Source organism: Alexandromys fortis, unplaced genomic scaffold, assembly GCF_014885135.2.
Source record: "Alexandromys fortis isolate MF-2015 unplaced genomic scaffold, M_Fortis_MF-2015_v1.1 scaffold_26, whole genome shotgun sequence".
In the NCBI taxonomy this organism is placed as follows: Eukaryota; Metazoa; Chordata; class Mammalia; order Rodentia; family Cricetidae; genus Alexandromys; species Alexandromys fortis.
Window position 1 is genome coordinate 12,788,042 of NW_026067894.1, and position 16,824 is coordinate 12,804,865.

Here is a 16,824-nt window from a genome sequence, read left to right on the forward strand (position 1 = left end):
CAAAATAATTTTTAGTTCAATCGGCTTAAGTTTTCTTTCAGGAGGGTTTTTCAGAGACACTGGAGCCAGGAAGAATCACTGCAGGTGGGGGTCATGCTGTTACACATCACCCGGCTAGTCTCAGAGCAGAAATTTGCTGGGTGGTCACTGTCACTTAGGAGCTAAATGAAAACACCAACTTTCTGGTCCACAGTGGTTCTCAGACTTGAGCATCCATCAGCATCACCCAGAGAGTTAAACCACTGGCAAGTCCCACCCCCAGAGTTCAGAAGTGGCCATCCAGGGGCCAAGATAGAGACTGTATGAGCAAGCTGACCTGAGAGATAAGGGAAGTCACCATCTGGGACAGAGGCTTTGCGGGACACAAGAGAGGGCTTTGAGTCCTGCAGCTAAGGAAGGCTGTTCCTCTCAGGAGGCTTTGAGTCTGCTTGGGCAAGGCTTTGGGGGGGGGGTGAGTCTGGAAGGATTTTCCCTTCAGCATCTGGGATGTTGGCACTCATCCTGTCTGGTTTCTCAAATATTTGCATATTTTTAAACCACGCCTACAAAACAGCCCCTACGTGATATGCCTGGGATTGTATCCTTTGATCAGTTAGAGAACGAACAGCAATGCTTCTAATTTAGCATTTACATTAAAAAGATTCTTCAAACAAACAAACAAACAAACACAAAAACAAAACCCAGATGTGGTGCTCAGAGAGGAGGTGGAGGGAGAAAGGAAAGAAGCGGGAATGAGCGCAGAGGCAGCTCAGAGGGCGCTGTGGACATCCCTAGAACAAGAAGTCATTAATCTGGTAGACAATGAATGACCAAAGGCAATTAGCTCGCCTGGGGTCCTAGCAAGCCAATGAGGTATGCAGCACGGCTTTAGAGGGTCTCGGGGACGGGCAGGGTCATTGCTGGGGAATGGAAAAGAAGGGCAACGCAAGGGAGATGGAAAGGCCACCTGGGGCTACCATTAAGGGAAAGGAAGGGGCTCCGTGTTAATATCAGACCTTGCGCGCATCCAGGAATGGCTATACCCTTGCCAGCCTCTACTCACGGTTATGCTTGGACACAATCTTGAAAACGAACTAGGTGCTTCAGTTGTGTGCGTGTACACACACACACACACACACACACACACACACACACACACACACCCCTCATCCACCTGCCAAGTCTAACCCGGCAGAGGGACAGGCTGAGAACTGCCTGGCTGAGCAGGACACTGGTGCAGTTAAACAGACAGTTCCCAACTTCAGCTGAAGACCTTCCCTCCACATTCCACAGCATGCTCGCTTCTCCGCCACATGCCTCGTTCACATGCGCGTTCCCACATCGGGCTCTTCGCAGACACTCGAAAGCCAGGCGAATGGATTCTCCCTTTCTAGACACACTCTCCAGACACCTTCCCTCGTTCACCCTCGCGCATCCGCACATGAGACATGCCTGCTGCATTTGTAAACCACTTCAAACATCAGAGTTGCTTCCACAGCTTCTGTCCAGGCTGTCTGCAGGGCCCTGCCAGCTTTGCTGTTCTCACAGAAATTCTTTCTTACAAATATTAAAGGAGAGAGGAAGAAAAAAAGGGAAATGGACCAATATTGGCATGACTGCATAAAGGGCCCAGCCCAAAGCTGATTGTCCTACCGTGGGGTGCAGGTTTGTGGCTGTGCTGTCCCCGCCTTCAAGACCATCCCATTTATCTCTCTTTGTTCCACTCCCTCTCTCTTCCTGCACAACGCTGCAATCACACACATACTCTGGGTTGGGGGGAGGACAGCCTAATTTCCTGATGATTATGTTGTTACCTAGCAACAGCCAATCAGGGGCCTTGCTTTTTGTCTGCAGTATTTCATGCAAATAGTTTGGAGAAATTGCAGGGTTACACAGGCTGCTTAGTCTGTCTTCTCAGGGGACACATTACAGAACACAACCAACCCAAAGGGGGACTGCTGGAGCTAGGCACATGCGTGAGAGTGCAGGCTGTCTGATTATGCCTGGTACAGAAGGCATAGTTCTGCAGGGAATCATGGGGCCACAAACTTGGGAGAGTGGCTGAGCAGCAGCTATCCTGACCCTGGATCTCAAAGCCCATGATCTGGCCCAGGGCACACCGACCCCAGAGACCCCTTGCTTGCTCCCCAGCAGAGCAGAGCAGTCTCCTGCAGAGGGGTTGTTTGTGGAGGGATGTATGTTTACACATTCACAAGCCAAGAAACTTCTGTACTGCAAAAAGGTGGTGCCAACTCCCCAATGTCTGCATGGCCATGGCCTCACCATCCACAGCCAGATTTTGAAACCAAAGAATCCTCCTTTGTTTGCTGGTGTAAAACTCTTTTCTTTCCCTAGTCCTCAAATTCCAGAAGATTCTGAGTCAGGTAGTTTTAGCCTCATACTCTGGGACCTATAGTAGTAAGGAACTCAATGAGTAACTTGCCCAAAGTGACACAGGGCAAGTGTCAATTGGGGGACACATATTTTGATGTAAAGTTGGCGCTGTGATCCTCAGTAATTCTAGAATACTCCCAAGATCGTATAAAAGTAAAAGAGAAAAAAGGGAAACAGTCACAGAAGACTATTTCTCAAAGTGAAAAAAAAATCATTAAAAACAAAACTGTGATGTCATGCGAAGGTCTTTTGCTTGAGTCAGACGCGGAACCTTTGGTGACTCTCAGCACCAGCCCACTAGAACCAGCAGGGGAACACAGCAGAAACGCCCGGGCCTGGACACCCCTCCACCAATCCACTCGTTCGTTCATTCATTCATTCATTCATTCATTCATTCATTCATGGTCAGCAGCTAAGAGCACTGGCTGCTCTTGCAGAAGACCCAGGTCTGATTGCCAGTACCCACATGGCAGCTCACGAGCATCTTATTTAACACTAGTTGCACGGAATCTGGCGCCCTCTTCTGGCAGCACCAGGCACATATGTAGTACACGTAAATACATTCAGGTAGAATACTCATAAAACAAAAACGAAATAAGCCTTTTAAAAAAATTATTTTTCAGGGAGGGGCAGCAAATACCCCGTGTGTGTGCATGTTTGTGTGTATGTATGTGTGGTATATGTATATGTGGGTGTCCAAATGTGTGTGGGGGCATGCGCGTGGTGGCCAGCGGCTGAGCTGAGTGTCTTCTCCATTGCTCCCCATTCTGTTTTCTCAGGCAGGGTTTCTTGCGGAACACGGAGCTCATCCATTTGACTAGGCTGGCTAGTCAATGGACTATCTCTGCCACCTGACATCCCCAACACTGGCTTAGAGACGCGTACCGCAGCAGGATTCTTATGTGGGTGTGGGCACTTTGCCCGCTGAGCCATCCCTCCAGCCCTGAGGGGCATTCATTCTTAAAAACCCTCTTAGAAATAGCACAACTCACTTTGGAGAACAGGTTGGCAATTTCTTTCAATTTTTTAAAAGTTTGTAGTTGACATGTAATAATTACACATATTTATGGGGTACAGTGTAAGCTCTGAAACACATCAAATCAAGATGATTAGTAGAACTGCCACCTCGAATAGGCACTGTTTCTTACATCCAAAATTCTCTCTCTGAGGTATTTTGGAACCCAGAAATAAAAAAAAAAACACTGCTAGCTGTGGCCATGCTACCATGCTGTGGGGCACGAGAACTTAATCCTTCCCTCTGCCCACACTTTTGTACTCAATAAGTCACAACTCCACCCCCTTCTCCCCCTGCCCTTCCCAGCCTACATAATCATGGGTCTACTCTCCATGAAATGCTCAATTTCCTGCAAAATTTCCATAAGCCAGAAATTCCATTCTAGAAATTTATGTAAGCAAATGTTCTAGAAATTTATGTAAGCGGATGAAAACAGATTTTCATAAGAACTCTTGGAAAGCGTGTTCATGGAAGCTTTACTGACTACAACTACGGTCTTTGTAGCAAACTTGTGCAAGGGAGCACTGCTCGTCAATGAAGAACCACTGACCTCCACAGCATGGGAGAAGAGCAAGAACATTGGAGTGGGGGCCAGAGAGATGGCTGAGGTTAAGAGCATGTTCTGCTCTTCCAGAGGACCGGAGTTCAGTTCCCATAACTCCTGTTAAGTGGCTCATAACCAACCGTAATTATAACTTCAGGTGATCTGACATCTTTTGTCCTCCTTGGACACCCACACTGGTGACTCCCATGCATGAGCACACAGAGATAATAAAGTAATTACCTAAAACTACTATCACAAGTCAAAGGACACACACATGTATGTTAAGAGTTTTGTAAGAATCATTGGGCACAACAATGCAGTTCCCCAGGAGGAGTAATTAGGATGACCACAGGAAACTTTAGGGTTTTTGTTTTGTTTTTGTTTTTTCAAGACAGGGTTTCTCTGTGTAGCTTTGGAGCCTGTCCTGGAACTCGCTCTGTAGACCAGGCTGGCCTCGAACTCACAGAGATCCCCCTGCCTCTGCCTCCCGAGTGCTGGGATTAAAGGTGTGCGCCACCACCGCCTGACCAGGAAACTTTAATTTTAAATGTGTCAACATGAAGAAGAGAAGCGCTGTTCCATTTGCACGAGTTTCTGTGGCAGAAAAAAATCAGACAGTGGTGGCTCCTGCAAATAGTGAGGTGCAGGGAGAATCTCGGGGGACACTGGCCGGGTTTGTGTCACTCAGTGTAGGCGCCTGTCAAGCTTAGAGAAAGAAGCTCTTCAGATTGGTGTGTTCCATCATATGCAAATTTTATCTCAAAAGGAAAGAACCCACAAAAATTGAACTCTGCTGAACTGTTCAGGGGTGATGTGCACAGAGTTCTGTAACTTAGTCTGAAGTATGTTCTTTTCTTTCCTTAAAGGAACCACTTCATTGCAAACGACTTCTTTTTTATTTTCTTCCTTTTTCTCTTCCATTCTTTGTTTTCTCTTATTTGAGACAGGGTTTCTCTGTGTAGCCTTGACTGTTCTGGAACTCACTCTGTAGACCAGACTGACCTGAAACTCAAGATCCACCTGCCTCTGCCTCCTGAGTACTGGGATTAAAGGCATGCGCCACCACCAGCTGACTGAAATCCATTCTTAATAGGGTTATTGTTGAATGGAGAGAAGGATGGATAACCTGATAGTTATGTGATGATGCTAGCTGTAGAACCTAACATGACAGGCCACATCTAATAACATGCATAATACCCACTGCCTAAACTCTGTGACTTTCTGAGACAGCTAAACATTTTCATAGGGAAATTCGGGGAAATCTCCAAGGTGATTTCAGTGAGCGTGCGCAAGGGTAAACGACATTTCAGGTAGTGTCAGTTGATGAGTGTGAACTGAGGGACAGTTAGCTTGTCTATCTCCAGAGGTGACACAGTCACCCCTCAGCTCCCAGGACCTACACAGAGCCCTGCAGCTGACGCCCAGGCTGAAATAAGACTTCTGGAGTGAGGCTATGCCATGTGGAAACTATGGTCTGCTTTACTCTGGACTTCTGCAGGCTTACGTGTGGCCTTGTGAGGTGACACATTTGAAATCAAGACACCCTTTTGAAGTGTCTGAGCAATGTGATGAACACACTTCTCCCTGTGGGTCTGTGCCAACCTGAGCAGCTATGGCAGCCCTGACTGTATGGCTTAGGAAGCTTCATCCAGCCCCATCCCCTGCCTCTGGTCTTCTCAGACACTGTCATTTTCTGCAGCTGTCTGCCCTTGTTCTCCCCCGATCCAGCCCACAGGACAGCGCAGGATCCAGCCTTAGAGGGGGAAGAAGCCCATACAGGGCACCAGGCAGGGCCTGAATGGATGGTGAGTCTCATGGGGCGGGAGAGTCGGGGAGGCGGAAGAGGGGAACTAACACAGTCAAGAGCAATATGGAGCCCCTGCTCCCTGAGCTGCCCCTTTATTCGGTGTAATTGCTTCATTTCCACTAGCCGCGCATCCCCAAATGAGTTTCATTACTGGTGCCTGGGATATCATATTGATTACCAGTTTCATCGATCCCTATCTCGCTAATTAGCATATAAATTAGCCATTTGGGGGGAGGCATTAGGCAAAATTGAATTTTCTCCTTAATCTCCTTTCAGAAGGTAAATGAAAATAGATGTGGCCTGTTAAGGCCGGTGGCCTCTCTCTGACACCAAGTGCTCTTCACAGTCAGGAAGCCTCCTGAGGAGGGAGAGTGGAGACTCCTGTAAGAAGCCTTCCACCCCATCCATGTAGCTGCAGAGGGAAATCCTTTACAGCCATCAAGCTTTGGAACAGAGGCAGCATCCCTCCCATGGAGCCCCAGACGAGGAGTCCCCATGGAACCGCCCTCCGAGGCTAGAGTGGAGGGCACCACTCTGCTTTAGTGTTCACAGAAGTGCAGAGTCAGGAGGTCAGACGTGGACCATCTGCCTGCCTATTACTAGCCGGGTAGTCCTGAGGACTTAGATCCTCGGAGCTTTAGTTTCTTCATCTGTAGGACCGAGGCACAAGCACCTAGCTCACTGGGTCATTGCAAAGATTGTATTTGGAGCAAATGGCATGGGGCCTGCCACTCAGCAGAGCTTACCAACCAGGGACCTAGAGGCCACACAGGAATCTGGGAACACCCAGTGCTGGGTGCAGAGATACGCCCCGGCACTGCTCAGCTTGGAAGCAAGAGTAGGCGGCTTCCTCACTGGGGTGTGCGATGCTTGGCAAAGTGTACAGTGACGTAAAGTGTAAGCGTTACTTATGTCCCGCCTCAGCTCTGTAAGGTCACAGTGAAAGGGAGAAGTGGATTTACACCAATGGGCTTTATAGAGTTGTGACAGTCAAGGGCTGGGGAGATCACTCAGTTGGTGCTCGCTGTGCAAGGATGAGGACCCGAGTTCAATTCCCAGCACCCGCACAAAAATGTAGGGCATGTTGGTGCAACAATGGGGAGGCGGAAACAATACCGGTGTGGCGGAGGCAGAAATGGGTGGATCCCTGGGAGCTCACTGGCCAGCTAGTCCTGCTTAATTGGTGAGCATCAGGTCCAGGTGATTGACCCTGCCTCAAAAACAAAGTGGGTGGCTGGAGAGATGGCTCAGTGGTTAAGAGCATTGCCTGCTCTTCCAGAGGACCGGGTTCAATTCCCAGCACCCACATAGCCGCTCACAACTGTCTGTAACTCCAGTTCAGGGGACCCAACACCCATGGCAAAACACTAATGCACATAAAAACAAACAAACAAAGAAATCCAAATAAACAAGGTGGCTGGTGCCTGAGGAATGACCCCGGAGGCTGAGCTCTGGTCACCGTAAGCATGTACACCCAAGCACACTTACCCTCACACACGTGCACACCCCACCCCATAGGGAAACACACACACATACACACGCATGAATGTACCCACACGTGGTTCCCCTTCCTTGTCTCCCTCCCATTAAGGAGTTGAAATAACCGGTAAAAAGAGAGCAGCATCGAGGTTTCTACAAGCAGTGTGTATAACACAACCCCACTTTGCTGAGATGCACGACTTAGTATCCAGTTCAGCCGACGAATCCATTCTAAATGTTGGGAAAAGCTGCTTCGGGCAACAGTTACTTCAGAATTTTTACTTTCTTGAGCTTTTCTTTATTTTTTAAGTTGCCTATGTTTCAAGAGAGTATTTGGGCTTACACACCACAGTATCCTCTGCCTCGAACACAAGTAACATAAAATTCTTCCTCTGGGCAATGGTTCACTTAGACAACAGTAACACAGATCTGTCCGCACGGCCCACAGTGTCTGGACACCGGCTGCCCCAGACGCTAGTGACATTCTCAGTCTCCTCGGAGCCCATTTTCCAGGGGCTCCCAGGACTACGTGGCATCTTCAGAACTAGACAGCACTTAAAGAGAGATACCAGATTCCCAGGACTGCCTCCTAATGGTGCCTGCAGCAGCTGTACCCAGACATTGACCATGGAGTCTTTGGGGGGCAAATCTAGTTGATCTCGCCAGCCTCACTTCGAGCTGCTCAGGTGGTAGGGAAAAGAACCGGTCTCTGCCTTCAGTGACGATGGCAATATTGTAAGAATGCTGGGAATACAGAGACATGAAGCAAAAATATGAGTGGTCTGACCGCTGTCGGAGTGGAGCACGGGACAGTGCGGCAGAGTAGTGTGGGTGCCGGGGTGAGATTCTGTATACCTGAATCTTCTCATCCCCAGAGGAAGCCACACCTCTTGGAGAAGCATGGGAGAACAAAGCAGATGCGTGTGCAGGCACTCTCCAAAGACTGAGCTCACAAGCACGGTATGACAGTCATGGTCACATCACTGCCCTTCCCATCGGAGACAGTTCTCAGGGGCATGTGAGTGGGCACCGGAAAGCTCCGTGCTCAGTTCTCAGTTTTCCGAACAGCAACCACACAAGCAGGGGAGCCATCTGTCCTCTGTACTGGGCCTGAGCATCTTAGTTTGGACATACGCACAGAACCTGCTTAGATCTGGCATTCTTATTTCCCAGGTGTCACAAGATCCAGTGGGTGGCTTATGTCTTAGGGCCATGACTCAGTCTTCCCCGGAGACTTCTACAGTGAGGCTGTTGCAACAGAGTCTGGCAGAGAAGCTCGCCCCGAAAGGAAGGAGCAGGGGAAGGGGGAATAAAGCAGCAGAGGCACAAACCAAGACCCAGAGAAAGTGTTGGTGGGAATGCTCCGGACATACTGAGACAAAAGCAAGTGGAAACTTTAAACTATTTACAAGATAATGTGTGTAACTAATTCAGTTATATCCAACTTTTACAGTAACTATGCTTCTGAAAATTGCTGTCAGTTTTCTTATTTTTAAGGCATTGAGAACTCAGAAAAAAAAGCAATGAAAAGATGATTTATCAGGAAAATAGGCAAGGGATAGGAGCAGGCGCTAATCATTGTGAAGAAAGATAGATCCATCTCTATGGAAGCAGCAGCTTTCCTCATATTTAAAGAAAGCAAATCAAGATAAGCAAGCATAGGAACCGTTGAAGAACATGTTAGTAGCCAGGGCTGAGGTGATGTGGGCAATGAACTCCCTAAATTGCTGGTTGTAAGTGTAATTTGGTGTGGCCAGGTGGTGGTGGCACAGCTGGGTGGTGGTGGTGCACACCTTTAATCCTAGCACTTGAAAGGCAGAGGAAGGTGGATCTTTGTGGGTTCAAAGCCAGCTTGGTCTACAAAGTGAGTTCCAGCACAGCCAGAACTGTTACATAGAGAAACCCTGTCTTAAAGAAAAAAAAAAAAAGTGTAATTTGGAATACCAGTTTTAAAGAAAAATTTGGTAGTAAATAACATTTGTAGTTAAATGTCCTTTGACCTAAGAACCTCCTCTTTAGGAATTTACATTAAAGGATACAAAGCACATGAAACTGTGTGTGTGCACACACTAACACATTCACAAACACATGCACATATGTGTCTGTGTACGATATGTATGTGTATATATATATGATAGGCATGTGCGTCTGTGTTGGGGGCATGGATATGTTGTGGTTCACTGTGGTGGTCAGAGAACACCTTGGGGGCCATTTCTTGGCTTCCACCTTATTTGAAACAAGGTGTTTGTGTTGTTCAGGCTGTGCACACCGGGCTAGCTGGCCGTGAGCCTCGGGGACATCCCCGTCTCTGCCTCCTGCCTCGCTGTAGGAGCTGGTATCACAGAAGAAAGACACTGCTCACAGATACACAGGGTGTGGGTGGAACCAATGCTCAAGCAGTGAGGCTTCCCTACGGAGCCATTCCCTAGCCCCACAAACAGACGGGGATGCACATCACAGCACTGTCACAGCAGAAGCCTGGAAGCAAGCCAAACACTAACGGCGATGTACGGGGAAAGGAATAGCAGTAACATTACTGAGCACTTAGTAAGTAGCGGGGAGGCGCCAAGGCTTCCACGGATCATCTCATCTTGAAACCAATTCTGTTACTTTGTCAATTTTGTAAATGAAGAAAATGGTACCCAGTGAGATGAAGAAACTTGCCTAAAGTCTCCGAGCAGCTGGTGAAGCAGTATCCCAAGACAGGCAGAGCTCATGCTGCTGTTATGTCATGCACATGCATGGATACACACCTGCACACATCTGCACATACAAATCTGCATATACACATACATGTACACACACGTCGGCACACACATGCACATATACACATCTGCACACATACTTGCAAATATGTACACACATCTGCACATACATACCTGCATACACATATACATATCTGCACACACACCTGCACATATACATACCTGCACACAAACACACAACTATACACACCACACACACACCTGCAACACCTATCTGCATACACACATCTGCACATACATATCTGCATAAACACATACACATATATGCACCTGCACACACACACGCATACTTCTGTGCATACATATTTACACACATGTACACATGCATATCCACAATGGTATTCTGTATCAGTGCTTATTAGAAGCATACATGCCGACACGGGAAGACACCCTGTTGGCTGGTAGGATTTAAACTGGAATAATGAGCCTCAGGATGCCTGTACCTGCTGGTCTTAGAAAAGGAGATACTCAATGAATCATTATCCCATTGTTGCCTATATTTTAAAACTGGTTTAAAAACAAAACAAAAAAATGGTAGACAAGTAAAATCCTTAGGGAAACTGTCTAAAGACTCAAGTCAAAATATTAATCATTTTATGATGTAAAAATAACAATTTTTAAGCTGTGCGTAGGTTAGAATGGTGTATACATTTAAAAGTGGGTTTTCCCCCCTCAGCATGGGAAGGGATGGGAACTGAAAAATGAGGGAAGCATGAGAAGAGAATTGGTAGTAAATCTTTTTTGGGGGTGGGGGGGATTGAGTATTCTTTGGAGACAGGCCTTGCTGTGTAGCACAGGCTAGCCTCAAACTTTAGGCAGTCCCCTGCCTCCGCTTCCTGGTTGCTAGGGTTACAGGCACGTGCCACCATGCCCAGATTTAAATGACAAACCAAAGTCCAGATTTAAAGTATAACCCAGGGCTGGGCTGGGTCATGGTGCATCCCTGTAATCCTTGCATTTGGGAAGCTGACGCAGGAGGATCACTGTGAGTTCAAAGCTGGCCTGGGCATAGGAAATACCAGGTAGACTACAAGATGTTGTTTCAAACATCAAGCCAAAACGAAAAAGGGAAAACACCACCATGGGCCACTGGCGGTTTACTTGCAAAAGGGAGTGGCTGATGCGACATTTTATTCTGAGGAAGACTGCTCCTCAAGGCATTCATGGAAAAGAGCATGACTGCAGAAACAGGCGGGTCCTGAGCAGCAGGTCCACTAACAACGTGAGCCCAGGCGTCAGAGCCTGGTAAGGTAGCAGGGTGAGGATTGGCGGTGCGGTGCACCGAGTGCAGTCCATTCGAGGGCAACTTAAGCCATGTCGCGGCTCTTTGATGCCAGTGACCCAAGCAATTTCCATTGCTCTTCCTGCTGCTGCTGCTGCCCTAGTGTCTTAGGCCCTCATCACAAGGGACTTCAGTGGCTGCACACGACTTCGCCTTCCCCCAGCCACTCCCTAGTTTACCATGCCCAGCTCGCCCCACATCACTCTCTCTGGAACACGCCATTCACAGTCCAGTCCTCTGCAGACTGCGAGGGCTCCAGCACTTGGGGTGACAGTCACAGCCTTCTACCCTGCAGTTCATTCACTCATCAAAGCACTGAGCCAGGCAGCGCTCTCAAATGAGGGGTAAGGGGGTGAACCCAACGGGGTCCCTTCCGGTGAAGCTTGTATTTCTAGCCAGGGAGACAGGAAAGGAAATCAGGTGAACGCATATGCTTTAGATTCTAAGTCTAGAGCAAAGTAGAGCACCGGCGGGCGGGGCAGTGAGGACAAACGGCCTATAACCCCACGCAGCAGCACAGAGTTGGAAAACGCAGAGCTGAGACCGCACGGCTCAGATGTTCCCTGACATCCCCACTCACACACAATGATAGTGAATAAACTTTAAATTTAAAGCAGCGAGAAACAAATTTAAAACGTTTCTGTTCCAGAAAAGAAAAGACCAGCACGGTGGTGCGTGCCTCTGCTCTCAGCACCTGGGAGAGAGAAGCAGGTGGATGTCTGTGAGTTCAAGACCAGCCTGGTCTACATAATAAGTTCCAGGCTAGGTAGGGCTACAAAGTGTGATCCTGTCTCAAAAATACAAAACCCAGCATAACAACGAAAAGTAAAAACTAGAAACAAAACCCCGCATCTGGCAATTCAAGTGTCCTACACAGGCGGAGCGCAATACAATTAGCTCCTCCCCCCTTTAATTAAGAGCTTCTCCAAAACGTAACAGTAATTCTTTAAACATTTTCTTCTCTTTTTGTGCCCATTTCCACACATTCCTTGTATCTTCTTTTCACTTCCTATTTTCATATAATAGGTCGTTAAGTAGTTCCTGGCTTGGCTTTGCTTTGTTTCTACTTTTTCCTGTATTTCCCAAGCCCACGTCTCCACAACTGGATTAGGACTGGGCATCTCAGTCAACGGATACTTATTGAGAATGTACGGTGTGCACCCTGGGACAGGATGATGAGCAAGAGAAGCTTCCCAGTGCATTTTACATCCGGCAGGAGCCCTGGAAAAGTCACACAGCACCAACTGTCAGGTAAGACACTGCAGCAGGGTGGGGTGACGGGTGCAGGCTGGGCAATGAGAAGCCCCCACCCCCCCAAAATCGAGACAGGCAGTGGCAGTGCATCGGGAGGCAGATGCAGGCAGATCTCTGAGTCTGAGGCCAGCCTGGTCTACAGAAAAACTCTGTCTTGAAAAAAAAAAAAAATGATTTTCACAAACATTTAGGTACCAGAACAGTTACCGTAAGGGAAGAAATGTTAAAGTTTACACCGTAACCATTAGAGAATTCATGGCTGTACTTTCACAAAATAGAATGTTCATATAGTTAGTGACCAAAAATGTTCACACCAAAGTTACAAACGCAGCCTATAAAAGGGCATAAAACAAGGTTTTTATTTTATACCGATAAAAGGTTGGAAGGATTTACACCAAGGGTCCTGAGATAAGTTATCTATGGCTTTTCTGTATTGAAAACATAATGTTTTTAAGATAAGAAAAACCCCAACATGAATGATTAAAACAGTAACCCAGTGTAATTTTACATCTCATGTACATGATTGGCCCCTCCTAGTCACCCTTTTCCCATCCCCACCCCCACTGGTCAGTAGGTGTTTTTATACACTTGTGATTTCACCCTCAGTCCTGCTTGGTTCATACACAACTCTGACCACCCAGAACAAAGAGGGGTACTCGCCTGTGCACACAGGTGGCACACAGTTCACACTTACTGAGCTGAACTGGCTGCTAAGAAGCAGAAATGGTGGACCGTCAAGTACATAAAAAGTGATGGTTTCCCATGCTTTTAATCCCAACACTGCGGAGGCAGAGGCAGAAGCAGGAAGATCTCTGTGAGTTTGAGGCCAGCCTGGTCTACAAGAGCTAGATCCAGGGCAGGCACCAAGGCTACAGAGAAATCTTGTCTCGAAAAAAACAAAACAACAACAACAAAAAAAAGTGATGGTTTCCTATGAAATGGTCTCCATTTTACATTGTCCACAGATCTTTGTATTACCTCACCTCCAAACTACATGAAAATGTTTTGAAAGACTACCCAAAGGGAAAGCTCACTACAATCTCTTCCTACATGGAGAATATACTGGAAGGGCTGCTGCATACTTGCTGGTTTTGTGACACTCTGACCAACCAGGCTTAATTGTCTCTGCTGCTGAATGGCCTGAAAAACACCTGCCCCCACTCCATTACAGAGAAAAATGAATGCCTGCAATGAGCTGGAATTTCCAGGAAAAACATACCGGCTCAATTTATATTAATCCCTATGGGATCACTGCGCTGATGTCGTTCTCAATATGTCTGGCTCTTCCCCTCTGATTGGTGTGATTTCTCATCTTCCTCAGCTGGTTTAGCTGCTTCCCCCAGAGCAGGCGTCTTCATGAATGACTCTCTCAGGGAGCGTGTGCAGTGGGCATCCAGAGCTCCACTCCACGGGAACGCAAGAAACTGGGCTCACGAAAGGGCTCAGAGCAGCAGCAAAATGGGGCAGGGCATGCTGCTTCTGGCAGCTCCAGTGCACGCAGTAAGAGAGTGACTGAGGGTGTCTTCTTGGGGTGCCCTTGGCAGGCTGCATGTGCACAGATAAGGTTTGCAAGTCAGCATCACAGGAGAGAGCAGTGAGTTCCAGGGGGGCTCCAGTCACACTTACTCTTCTGCACAGTTCACCTCTGTATAAAAGCTGTTGTGTACACAAACCTAATGGAAGGCTCTCTCAGCTGACGGCCCCTTTGTCTCTTTCCATTTGTAGGACTGCAAGTGGCAGCTGAGGGTACTGGATCCTTCTGACCATGTTTAAATTAACTTTAAAATGCCTTCTTTGCAAAATCAGCAGTCACTGCAATAACAGAGGCCAGGGACACCTAGAGACAAACAATACCCCCTATAAAGAGAAGAGTTCTGGTCATGGTGGAAGAGAAAGCACAGTAAACCAGGGGACCAAGCATGGGGTCCTTTCCTCATGCCGGCACGCTGGTTCTACGCTGGTTCTTATCGCTATTCCAAAGGACCTCTAGGTGTGGAATAAATTAGATTTCCACAGAAACTAGCCAGCATCATGGCTCAGTACACTCTTTCTTCTATTAAATTCTTTTATGTGCATAAATCCTGCCCCACTGTGTGTGTGTGTGTGTGTGTGTGTGTGTGTGTGTGTGTGTGTGATCAAAGGCCTTCCTATTACTCTTATTTTTGCGGCAGGGTCTCTCACTGAACCTGGAGCTTGCTTATTGGCTGGCTGGCAGGTGAGTGAGCTCTCAGGATGTCCCTGTCTTTCCCTCAGTGCCAGGATAACAGGTGCCTCCGACTGTGCCTGGCCTTTTCACTTGTGCACTGGTGATCCGAACTCGGGTCCTTAGGAATACGTGGTAAGCACTTACTGACTGAACCATCTCTTCAGGCCCCAGTACTTTAATTTCCTTAAAAAGGAAGATTTCAAAAGAATTTAGACTTTTTTAAACTGGGAATTATAGAACAAGCAAATGACCAGGGGATTAGCATGAACTTTTATTCTCCTGGTGTTGGTTTATATGCCACTAAAATGCATTTAAATTACTACTTAGGATGTCTGTATATAATCATTTGTTTCTCACCCCAACACATACTATTACTAATTAATATATCTTTAACTTAATGTTTTTATAGTTAAGGCAACTAGAAAGGAAGTCGAGAGATTCTGAACTACTTCAAGACACTGCCAGTTCCCAACAAATTTATAAGAAAGTATTTCTTTTTGTTATATTCAGGAAATGGCTTACCATTTAAAAATTATTCAATATATGTCATACTAATAAAGAAGATGAACACATGATTATCCCTATAGCTTAGTGGTTCTCAACCTTCCTAATGCTGTGACCCTTTAATATAGTTTCTAATGTTGACATGACCCCAAACATAAATTATTTTCATTGCTACTTAAAACTATAATTTTGCTTCTGTTATGAATCATAACATAAATATCTGAAATGCAGGATAGTCTTAGGTGACCTCTATGAGAAGGTCACTCAACTACAAAGGGGTAGTGACCCACAGGTTGAGAACCATTGCTGTAGCTGAAGGAGAGTTATTTTAAAATTTAATACCTAGTTTCATGACAACTTTAAGCAAAGTAGAAACAACAACAACAACAAAATATCCTCAGCTTAGAAAGGTCATGTGATCAAATCTACGGCTAACGTGTTTACTCAGGGAAAGACCCAATGCTTTCTCCTAAGACTGGGAACAGCAATTCAGTTCATCAGAACACTGGTGGTGCTAGCCAGTGCAATAGAGCAGGTTTTTAAAAAGGTGAAGGATTGGAGAGGAAGACATAAAACTGTCTCTGTGCAAACACGATCACGTTTACAGAAAACCACAAGAAACCTGTCAACCCTTATTACAGCCACAGTGAATTCATGGGGAAGTTAAATAACTTGACCAAAGCTACATTTAATTGGACAAGTCAGAGTTCAAGTCCAAGAAGTCTCCCAAAAGGTCTGGCCTAGAGACTGCCTCTGAACCAATAACTATATGTAACTCAAAGACCAAAACGCTATTATTTACAATAGATGAAATCTTGTCACTCACTGAAAAACCACTGGGCACTGTGTCAAGTGCAATAAGCCAGAGAGACAAATGCTACCTGCTTTCACCCACAAGAAAAGCTGAACAAATGCTACCTGCTTTCACCCACAAGAAAAGCTGAACAAATGCTACCTGCTTTCACCCACAAGAAAAGCTGAACTCTTAACATCAACTAGGGAGGTAGAACAGATTACCAGGGAGGTTGGAGTAGGAGACAGAATGGGATAAAGGTTCTAAAATGCAATTTGGAGACACTAAGTTCTAGTGCTCCACACACAGTTGCATGACTGTCGTTTACATCATCCTATGAAGCATTTTATGAAGAATTAGGAAAGGGGAGTTGGAAGGCTCTGTTTTAGTTCCTCCTCTGTTGCTGTGACGAATGCCATGACCAAGACAACTTAGAGAAGAAAGCATTTAATTAGGCTTCTGTTTCAGAGGGTTAGGGTCCATGAAGGTGGAGCAAAGGCATGGAAGCAGAAACAGCTGAGAGCTCACATCTTGATCCACAAGTAGGAGGCAGAGAGGGCGGCACACTGGGAAAGGTGTGAGTCTTTTCAAACTGCAAAGCCCTCCCCTATAAGAAACACAGCTCATTCAAGAAGGTCACACCTCCTAATCTTTCCCAAACAGCTCCATCAACTGAGGACTAAAAATTCAAATGTATGAGTCTATGGGGTTCATTCTCATTAAAACCACTATAGGCCTCAAACACAAAGACATAAGATGGAACGCTAGTTACCTCGATTTGATCATTATCCATTGTATACAT

General features: G+C 46.6%; 1 protein-coding gene across 2 annotated transcripts in view; it reads right to left on the reverse strand.

The window, feature by feature from the left end:
* Phc2 (polyhomeotic homolog 2) overlaps positions 1–16,824 on the reverse strand; it is a 98,995-nt gene that overhangs the window by 60,046 nt on the left and 22,125 nt on the right. The gene's annotated exons all lie outside the window — the stretch shown is intronic.